We start from the raw sequence: 12,236 nt of genomic DNA, 5'->3' as shown, positions 1-12,236 counted from the left end.
AGAAATTAGCCAACTAATCACCACAAACACATTTAAACTCATGAACTAAAACATACAAGTAGTGATAAGATGTTAAAACACAAAACATTCCCATAAAGATTTAAGAACATGTTCATGGATTCTTCAACATTCAACAAAAGTTCAAAGGATTAACCAAAAGTCAACCAAGATTAGTTTAGCCAAGCATGGCTAAACACAAAGAAACAAAGTTAGAGAAATTTGTACCAAACATTAAGCAAGAATCAAGAGGTAAAAATATGATGTTCTTCAAGGGTTCTTGGCCTTCAAAAGTCTCCAAAACTCCAGAGAGAATCTTCAAAAATCGGATGTCCAAGAGTCTCCAAAAGATGGGCACCAACCTTCCTCAAATAGCCTTCCAAATGGATTTCCGAAATTGCCCCTGCAGGAGGTTGCGCGACCCGCGTGCTGCTGCGCGGGTGGGTTGCGCGGGTGGTGCCTGACATGGGCTTCTTTGAGATTTTGGGCCTCCAAAGCATGTCCCACTAGCCCAGATCGAATCCAATCACCTCCTAGCCTATTTTCTTCAAGTTTTTATTCATTTTAAGCCCAATTTGGCCTCTCCAAATCCTCCAAACTCGCCCGGTTAATAATCTATGCACGCTCGAATAAACTCCTGCGTTTTGCAAATTTAAAGTTTATTTCTCTCCAAACCTTCAAATAACCATCAAGCTCTCTCCATGCATCATCTCCACAATCACCAAGCCTAACATCATTTTTGCCTATCAAATCTCATCGCTTCCCATACGTCCCGAACACTCCCGCTCCGCTAGGCCCGAAAACCTGCAATTATGCTCACAAGATTCAAAAGTACCCGAAATAGTCATAAAATAACAAAAGGGAAAATATGCATGGAAATTATCTAAATTATGACTGAAATATGCTAAAATAAACTATAAAAAGAAGTAAACAAAACTAACTATCACCTAGCTCATGCATGGAAGGAAACTAAGGTCCAAGATTACATTTTTATGGTTCCTAATAACTCCATAGTGGATAAAGTTTCCAAATTTATCCATTAGAATGGTCCAAACAACCAAGATCTAGTCTTTAAGTCTCAAAAGGACCAAAAGTGTATCTTTTTCAACTTAATCCATTAAGTCCAAGTCTCCAACCTTTAGATCTGAATCAATATGATGCTTAGATGGATAAAGCTTCAAACTTTATCCATAAAAAGGTCACAAACATTCAAGATCTAAAATTTATGCACTAAAGTCACCAAAAGCTCATAACACCCAAAACTAGATAGATCTAACAAATGTATCATCAATATTCAAGATTTATACATCTAGAAGAAAGATCAGGGTGCACAAAGTCTGGATCTACAAGCTCTAATGCAATCAACACTTCTCCAACGAGCTCCTTCTTCTCTAAGACGCACCAAGAACACTCCAAAGAACTGAAGAACACCTTCTTTTCTCACAAGGCTCAAACTAGGGTTAGGGTTTCAAGTGAGGGTGTTGGAGAGGTTGAGGTTGAGACTGGAATGGGTTTGGGGAAATTAAGGAGCTTAAATAGGGCTCAAACCATGAAAATAGGGTTTAGGCACTGATCGCGTACGCCCAACATACTCCTGGTACACCCAACGTACCAGGGATGCCCTAGTACACCCAACATACTTTCTTTATGCCCAACGTACTAGATTGAGTCCAAAACCTTCCTACCTTCTAACGGTCATAACTTCTTTGTTCCTACTCCGTTTTCGACGATCTTTATATCCACAGAAAGGTATTGAGGAGCTCTATAACCCTATCTAATTACTTTTTGACTTAAAACACATCGAACTAAATTCCATTATTCATAAAAGAAGTCTGAAACACCATTTTTCCCATTTTACCGTTTGACTGCAAAGCACAGACCAAACTCTTGGATCACATAATCTACCTTACCCACATCCAGATGGGCCTAAAATTCTCTTTCCCCAAAGCCCGAATCCTTACGATACTTGATCTTCATTTCACGGCCCTGAATTCTGAAACGAGTCGAAAGAGGTTGTTACAACTTTCCCTTACTTAAATTAGATTTCGTCCCTGAAATCACTCCTTGCTACTTTCCAGGAAATCAGACGATCCGACTATATCTTCCAGATCCCTGATAAAAGTCGACACTATCATACAATGGCCTTCCAATAATCGAACCCATATTTAGTAAAACTCACATACTGATGATGAATCCTTGCTCCCAGCCTCCACTGACCTTAACCAATAAAGGATAGCCATCACACTACTCTAGTCAAACCCAATAATCCAGTACCTTATCTGACTTCCCGGCATACAATACCATTCTGAATCACAACCAATATGGCTCCACTTCGCAATTTAGTCTTAACGAAATCCTTACGAACCTAAATTATGTTGTTGACCAAACATTCGCATTTTCGATCTATCCAAAATCTTTTGAGCTCCAAGCTGATCTACCAATTATCTGAAGCGTCAGATTCACAACTGCTCGCAGAAACCGACATCTTTTCAAAGGACTATACCACGAGACTCTATGCAAGAGTCTGTTTGGCAAATCTACTCTAACCTACTTTCTCGAAATGAATACTACACGCCCAACTGTAGTCTTACATCACGACCATAACCAAACGGCCCTCAACCTTCCACAATCTCACGAATGTTATGGCCTTCCCACAGTCTCGCGACCCATCCTACCATGGTCTAATTCCACCTAAAGGAAACAACAACACAAATCGTAGATTCACCACACTCCCATAGATGCTCATGGTCCAGGTGAATATCGGGGCACCCCTCGGTCTTACAACACTACCACTACCTGCCAATTTAGTGAATGTTATAGCCACCCCCACAGTCTTACAACACCCCTATCACTATTTTCCAATCTAGGGAATGCTACGGCCACCCTATAGTATTACAACACTTCCATCACTACCTACCTATCTAGTGAATGCTATGGTCACCTCGCAATATTACATCATTTCTATCATTACATGCCAATCTAGTGAATGCTACGATCACCTTGCAGTCTTACAACACTTTTATACTGCCATGTACCCAACCCATGGTCTTACCGTCCATGTACTATACCAACCATAATCATCATGAGTTGAACCTGCATCCGACTATACCCCAATCAGGTGTTCAAGTCATGCTTTGAGTCCCAAAGCCTTTATCAGACTAGAACAGGAAGAGAGGCTCTATCATAACCCTTAACCTCAACCTATTCACATACCCGCCATGTGTCACCCCTGATGCGCAAGGTAAACTGAAATTTCATTCCTTGTGTAATCCCTTAGTCGAAGCGCCCCCCCCCCCCATTGGATTCAACTGCGCTCTTCCAACCACAAATTTGATAGATTTTCAATCTATCTCGCAACCTGACTACGCAAAGTTGTCGACCACCTGAGCTCACAAGTACTAGCATTCCATTACTATCCAATCCTAGCGAACACAAACCTACCAAAATTGAATGAATACTCCCTGAAATCTCAACGAGCTCAATATTCATGAGCACTTTTAAGTGAACCTAGTATAATTTCTTGGTGACTTTATCAGAAGACGAAGAACAAAATCTCAACTATAAAAACGGGTACCCAACGAATTTAACGACCCACTTGCACTAAAGTAATTCCCATATGAACTTGCAACTGACCACACTTCTAAGGTATGAACTTGACAATTACCGATCTTATACTAACGATCAAAGCAAGTTAAACGCTTCGCTACCCAAAGCACTTCACGTGATACAATTCCATATCCTTGAGCCACTTCAGCTGGTAACCAAGATCTATAACCCTCGACCGAAACGGACGGATCACCAATCCAACTACCTACTTGCCGAAATAAAACGATGCACTCATAAGATATATAACCAAGTCTATTTAAATCCTATTTTAACCCCAATATCTGAACAAACCCATGTGGTCAATTCATCACTCACACTATGGAGTGATGGTTCACTACTGCTCTTGCCCTACTAGCAGTAGAAATTGATTCAATGTCTGTTAACAATCAACTAACATAAATCTTGAGCGAGACACAAGTGCTCCTGAATTTTGATTTCACTGTCCCATACGGGCACATCCAACTACCATAAGGTCTTTTCTTAAAGCTCTTGATGTGAAGATTGCACTCACAATTCCTGAAGAAGGCATCGACTCCTTTGCACCAACGTTCTGACCAATCCTTTACCCTCCACGACTATCTTAAATTCCAATGACCTAACGAACTTTCACTACAACCCCTCTAACCAATTGTGCTAATCCTACATTTCGATCCGACTGCTGATATCCCAAGCAGAATACTCAATCTTCCTCTAAGCACGACTCTCGGTATGCAAAATGACGTATAACAATTCTTTATACAATAACTTAATCAATCATAAAGGAACCCTAAACCTTATATGGGGTTATCAGAAACTTTCCAATATCACCGCCTCGAACATGCTTATTCTAGACGGAAATATCATTATAGAGATGGAGTTCAAAATACATACCATGGATTTCTTGAGGTTCAACCTTGACCTCCTGTAAGACGATGGGTGTTGGGATCTGCATTCCCTCCTTCACCCATGCAGGTTAACCGGATTTGAAATGACCCGGTTGTTGACAATGAAAACATATATGATCCTTCTTACAATCTTGGTGCACATGCCCTCTGTACCCATATTTGAAACACCTAAATTTGTGACAAGAAAACTCGTGAGTTCCCCTACAGTTGCCACATATATCATAGTCCCCCTGACTTCCAGCACCCAAGTTAGCTGCATCGAACTCTCCACCTACCTCCAATTATTCTGAATCTTGTTTTTGCCTTCTCTTTCCTGTTCATGGCTCCACATCAAGATTTCCTTCTCTAGAAATCTCAACAACTTCTCTTACAACATGTAAGATTATGGTCCGCTCCTCGAATTTGGCAGTCAGCCTGTCAGTGATCCGACCAATGATATCGATCAACTCTTCCAATATTATCTGTGAAACCTCAGCGGTAATCCAGTCACATAATCCTGCATCACCCGCACCAATCTTAGAGGGCTCTGCTTCTCGTCCAGGCATCGAAATCCTATTAAACAAGACCAAAATGTCATCATTAATGCAACACACTTTACCCACTAATCAGAAATCTACACATTAACCCTCTACCGTCTTCTTAGAATCCTCGTGACGTTCCCCGATTCGAGTATGGATCCTATGCTTTCAGTAGTATGGGCCTAATACTACCTTCCACATCTATCCATACTTCCTCAAGAATTATCTCGAATCCTCTAACTCACCTTCTCAAAACGTTACTCCAAGTACCCACTAAACAACACAACCAAACTCACTACGACATTCCCTAGGCTCTCATAGGTTCCCGACCTCACCCTGCCATCAACTGTTGAAGAACTCCCACTAATTTTAGCTAACTACTTCATGAATACAATATCCTTTGGGTAAAAAATATAACCTTACAACGGTTGGACTCAGACAAGAGCTACGTAATAGGGTCAAATCCATCACTCTGAGTTTATTTAAGCTTTGCAGCATGTAACTTAACATATTCACTTAATAGTTAACTCCCAACACTAAAGGGTACCACAAAGCACAAAGCAAGCAGCATTCATGCAGTAACACTCCAAGCCACAAAACGACGAAAGGACATCTCAAGCTCACTTACTACTACCATGCTAGGAACTTCTACTCTCATTGTCGTTTGGCTTGTACATGCAAATTATACACAATATAGGAAATATGATCCTAATAATATACAAATTTTAAAGCATACACTTAGCAATCACCTTTACAATTATAGATTTCAAATCTGGCATATCATCCTATTCTCATAGGCACAAAGGCATCACATATCAGGTCGATCTATCAAGCAATTCCTAAAAATATCCCTAGACTTATCCTAGAATGTAAACATTCATATCATATATCATATCAACATGTATGTGTATTTTGTGAATCGTTTACTTGAAATCGGCTAATTGCACACAGCACAACCCCTTTTTCTTTATAAAACTCTTTCTAGAAACTTAAACTTTTCAAAACAACCTATTTACTAAAATGTAACGTCTCACAGGGCTACAGCCCATCTGAACTACTCCACGAGAAGTCAGCCTGACTAGACCGCCTCATAGGGCCTACAACCCTTCCAAACTGCTCCATGGGCCGCTTACCTAACTAGACAGCCTCGCAAGGCCTACAGCCTATCCGGTCGTCCCCGGGTGTCTTGACCTATAACACGAAGCAGGTCCGCCTCAAGCCAAACCAACAATTCGACATATGCAACAAACAAACATGAACATAAACTTGGAAAATACAGATCTAACAAATCACTACAGTATAACAATATATGGTAACAAGGATATCAATCCAATTAGTCAGCCTTGGTGCATTCGACCCATAAGTACAGTGAGGAAAACTCACCTCACAGTCTGAATGCAATCTGAATAACTCCTAGCTCCGACAACCGGCTCAACCCAAATCCTAAGTGTCAAAACATTTCCATTCTAAATTAATAACATTTCCCCCAAAAGACCCTTAATCAAAACTAGTCAAAATTAACAAGTTAAGCGAGTCAACACAGCCGAGTCAACTCATTCGAGCCAACTTAGCTGAGTCGACTCAGGCTTCGTATGCGGAGTGTACTCCGGAGGTACGTGGGGCGTAGTCGAGCTTTGACCGCAGTCGGGATGGTTGACCACGTACGCGCTGCGTACTCCAGGTTACGCAGGGCGTACACCTAGACTTACCAAATCCTCAATAAGAGCTTAATAAATTAAGCTCTCACGTCCAACTTTCAGATCCAAGGCCAAAATACCACTAAGAGTCATAAAGTTTCCAACTTTCTGACTTTGCATGTCCATTAAGTGCTTAATACAAAAAATCTCAACTTCTTAATGCCTTAAGACCTTCTATAGCATGCATGGAGGAAAACTAACCATCATGGCCACATTTTTATGACTAAAGACCCCCTATAAGGTCTGAAAGGACGAATTATTTGATTAAGAACATTCCATGCTCAAGAATCACCATATTTGGGACCAAAATGGCCATAAATGAATAAATGGCTAGATCTACAAGATGGAGTGATCAAGTTATGAACTTTTTACCTCCAAGATTTTGCTAGCAAGTGTAAGATCCCAAATTTAAGCTGCTTCTAAGCTGCAAGGTCCTTGTACCAACTTCTCCTTCTTTAAGAACACCAAAAAGGCACACAAATGAGCTCAAAACACTCTTCTCACTTAGGGTTTGGTAGAGGTTCGAATTCTCAGATAGGGGTTGATGAGAGAATGATAAATGAGGCCAAACTAGGGTACGACATCTCCGACCATACAGGAGCTCAAGAGGTGGGGTGCCAATGCTGGGGAGATAGTTGTTGTTGTAGGAAAACTTCGCAAGAGGTAGGTAGGAATCCTAAATCCCACCAAAATCTATAACACAAGTCCGCAACATATCCTCAAGTGTTTGTATGATTCACTCACTCTGGCCATCAGTATGTGGATGATATGCAGTGTTGAACTGTAGCCTCGTGCCCAGTTCCTCGTTGAACTTCTGTCAGAATCAGGAGGTGAACCAAACATCTTGGTCTGACACAACGGATATTAGAACCCTATGACGAGCCACAATCTCCCAACCATACACATCGGCCAACATTTCGGATGAAGAGCTCTCCCGGAGAGCCAAAAAGTGGGTACTCTTGGTCAATCAATCCATGATGACCCATATAGCATCAAAACCCTTGGCAGTCTTTGGTAACTTGGTGATAAAATCCATGGTGATATGTTCCCACTTCCACATGGGAACCTCCAAAGGCTGTAAATTTCCATGTGGCCTCTGATGCTCGGCCTTGACCATCCTACAGGTCAATCACCTCTCAACATACCAAGCTATCTCCATCTTCATACACGGCCACCAGTGACTTAACCTTAAATCCCGATACATCTTGGTGACCCCCGGGTCTATAAAAAAGTGAGACTTATGAGCCTCCTCATACACTATATGCCTGATCCCACTAGAAACTAGAACCCAAACCCGACCACAACGGGTGAACAACCCCCGACTATCGGTGACAAACATGTCGCTCTCGCCCTTGATCCTCTCTTGTTTCCAATTCTCCTTCTTGACTCCTTCTACATGTGCCCCTTTGATCAAATCCAAAAGTGGGGAATCAATGGATATCCTCATACATAGCTCTCCAGCTGAAGATCCAGTAGACCTTCAGCTCAAGGCATCCGCTACCACGTTCTCTTTACCCAGATGGTAAAGGGTCTCGCAATCATAATCTTAGACCATGTCTAGCCACCTATGTTACCTCATGTTCAGGTTCGACTGGTCCATAAGATATCACAAACTCTTGTGATCCATGTACACGGTAACCTCTGGAAGGGTTAACACTAGGGCCTCACAAAATACAATGAAATCCTCGACACCCTCTGGAAGGGCCAACACCGGGGCCTCACATAATCTCTATCGCAGCGTCTCAAAAGCAACCTGCTGCTCAGGGCCCCATTGGAAATCCACTCCCTTCCTTGTCAGATGAGTGAGGGGTACTGCGATTTTGGAGAAGTCATGAATAAATCTTCGGTAATATCCTGCCAAACCCAAGAAACTCCTGATCTCTGAGGTAGATTCGGAACCTCCCACTACATCATGACCTCGATCTTGGCCGGATCGACCAAAATCTCATTTTGGTTAACGAGATGTCCCAGGAAATGGACCTCTCATAACAAAAACTCACACTTTGAGAACTTGGCATGCAACCGTTTTGGCCTCAACACTCCCAAAAGCTCTTGAAGGTGCTCCTCGTTCTGCTCTCTGGTCTTGGAATACATCAAGACATCATCAATGAACACAATGACTGATCGATCGAGCATCGTCTTGCATACCCAATTCATCAAACCCATAAACACTCCAGGCGCATTGGTGAGCCTAAATGGCATCACCAAGAACTCGTAATGCCCATAATGAGTTTGAAACATGGTCTTCTCCACGTCCTCCTCTCTCACGCTCAACTGATGATACCCCAACCTCAAGTCGATCTTGGAGAACCAAGACACACCCTACAACTTATCAAAGAGGTCGTCAGTCTGCGGGAGGGGATAATGATTCTTCACCGTTAACTTATTCAAATCCCAATAATCAATACACATACAGTATGAACCATCCTTCTGCTTGACGAACAGTGTTGACGCTCCCCACGATGAACTTTTTTGGCTTGATGAACTGCTTGTCTAACAGCTCCTTAAGCTGAGAGGACAACTATTGTATCTCGGGTGGTTCCAAGTGGTACGACGCCTTGGCAATTAGAGCCGAACCTGGCACTAGGTCAACCTGAACTCAACTTGCCTCTCAGGAGGCACACCGGGTAACTCCTCCGGAAACACATCAACAAACACTCTGATAACTGGCACATCAGAAACCGAGACCTGCTCCCCCACCTGAGTATCAACCACATAAGCCAGATAACCCATACATCCATGTTGAATATACTGTCGATCCCCGGCTGCCGAAAAACCCCTGATCCAACCGTGGTACCCTCTCTGTAGATGACTAGTTCTCCCCCACTTGGAGTTCAAACTATAACTCACTGACCCTTGCAATCGATCATAGCACCAAACCTGCTTAGCCAATCCATCCCCACTATCACGCATACATCCTCCATGGGGATAGGGATCAAATCAATCGGATAAGATACTCCGAAGATCTCCATACATCCCCCAAAATCCCTACTAAAAGATCAACACACAAAGGACCGACTCGCGCCCGAGTCAAATAAAATTAGTAGAGGTGTCAAAAAAAACCGAACCCGATTAACCCGACCCGACCCAAACTCGATTAAGGCATTTAGGGTCAGGTTTTATAGGGTCAAAATTCTTAATCGGGTTATTCGGGTTAACTCGACAAACCCGGACTATAGTTAGGGTCGGGTTTAGGGTTGATTTTTTTATAAAAGTCGGGTTTCGGGTTTACCCGATTAACCCGGATAAAGATATACTACAATATTTATGTATTTTATTCCACCTCACATCTTCTATTTTTGTACATTATGTGGCCTAAAAAAGAGGAAAATAAGATGTAATAGAATTGTAGAGCAAAATATTACTTTGTACAATTGGAAATTAATATGTAGCATAGTAAAATAATATGCAATGGTAGTTTACGTGGCCTAAAATAAAAAATACACAACCTCAAATCAAATGCATAATGCTTTTTGCTTGTATAGTACAAACAAGAAAAATAAACCATATGCCCTCAAATTCATTTGGATTTAACACATCCTAATCTATCTTTCTGAAAATAAACCTTATTATAAATATGGCATAATATTTCTGTCTTACATTGTAACCCGACTAACCCGACCCTATATACCCAAAACCCGAATAGCCCGAACCCAGATAAACCGTACCTTAATAGGGTCGTGTTCCGGGTGAAATTATTTTTATAAAAAACTCGACTAACCCGACCCGTATAACCCGAAACCCGATCGGGTTGACCTGATTAACAGCCCTAAACATTAGAGTAGGCAAAGAATTCACTAAGAATGTACATATTAGAAACATAAACATAAGCATACCATAAATAAATCAAGAGAACAATAAATAGAAACATACCAATCATGACGTCTGGCGATGCCCTGGCCTCCTCGACAGTGAGCTGAAAAGCACGGCCCCGAGCCCTCCGGGGCTCCGCCCTACCCTGGTGCCCATCAATGATCCTCAACGTCGCTAGCACTGGAGCCTACGTCGGTCTCATCGTAAGCAAGGGACATTTTTCCTTAATATGGCCAACCTGCTCAAAATGATAACGAATTCTGGTGGTTGGTGTAGGTACATGCTAACGATGGTCCTTGGAATAATACCCATCCTTGCCACATTTGTGGCATCCAGAAGTAGATCAACAAGGACCATCATGAACCTTGCCACACTTGCCATAAGTGCGGCCCCCCTGACTCCCAAATCTAACAACGACCTTGAACCACTTTGCCACAAGCTGTGACTGCATAAGGTCCTGCCTCAACTCCCTCGTCTGGAGCTCCATCTCAATCTCATGCCGCCTCGCGGCCTCCTTTAACTCAATGAGTGAACCATATTATTGAGTGGAAACAAACTGGCAGATATCTTTCTTGATCAGGCTCAAGTACCAGGTCATCTGAGCTTGCTCAGAAATAACAAAATCAAGGTAGAACAACACTCCCTCAATGAAAATCTTGGTGATCTTAGTCATCGACTTCGTCCCATGTCTCAGGTCCAGATACTCTTGGGTTAATCTCTCTCTCTCTCTCTCTCTCTCTCTCTCCACCAAAGGGACGTATCTAGAATGGAATATCTCAGAGAACTAATCCCAACATACAACAACTCTCTGATCTTTGAATCCATGCGATCAAAATCCATTTCTTCGTGATCAGATTCAGCAGCTTCTTCATTAAGCTTCCTTTCTTTTCTTCGATCCTGCAAAAAATCAAAATGTAATCTTATCACATCATGTATTAAGAATCTAGAATATGAACTTAAAAGAGTCAGTTAATGGATTTTACCTGAAGTAGAGCCATACGTCTTGACTCTCCTATCTCTTAGATCTCTCAGGCAGTTTGGGCAGCTTCGTCTCCAATGCCCTTTCTCTTGGCAATAAAAGCAAATGGACTCCTTTGTCACAACACATCAGACTCATAGACTTAGCTCTTTCTGGACTTCCAATGTTGCCAGTGTCCCTTGAAGTTTGGGAGTTTGATTCACCAGACAAATTTGCTTGACTAGCACGCCAAATCATTGCTGATTCAGCAGCTATAAGCAAATAGGTGAGATCAATGAGGGTCACGTCGTGATCCATCATATAGTACTCTCTAACGAACTCACTATATGATTCAGGAAGTGACTGAAGAACCCAGTCAACAGCCAACTCACTTGAAATCTCAACACCCAACATGCTTAACCTATCAATGTGTGACTTCATCTCTAAGACGTGTGCACACACAGGTTTCCCATCTTCGTGTTTACTTGCCAAAAGAGATTGAGTGAGCTTGAACTTTTCAAGCCTTTGAACTTGTGGGTCAGGGAGAACAATTGGAGGAGGTGGAGGAAGTGAAGTATGACTCTCATTTCCTTGATCGTATCTCGGAACGTCATCTTCATTTGGAAAGCTTGTTCCAAAGGATTTAGGAAGACCATTGTAAGATCCAGACATCTACAAAACTGGAGAAAATTCAAGTTAAGTTGATTGAGTCCTTAATAAAACACCCAAATGAGTTATTAAGGCTAGGATCCAACATAATATT

This window comes from Lactuca serriola, chromosome 5 (genome assembly GCF_051521515.1).
Source record: "Lactuca serriola cultivar US96UC23 chromosome 5, Lser_US96UC23_V15, whole genome shotgun sequence".
Classification (NCBI taxonomy): Eukaryota; Viridiplantae; Streptophyta; class Magnoliopsida; order Asterales; family Asteraceae; genus Lactuca; species Lactuca serriola.
This window is presented reverse-complemented; position numbering follows the sequence as displayed.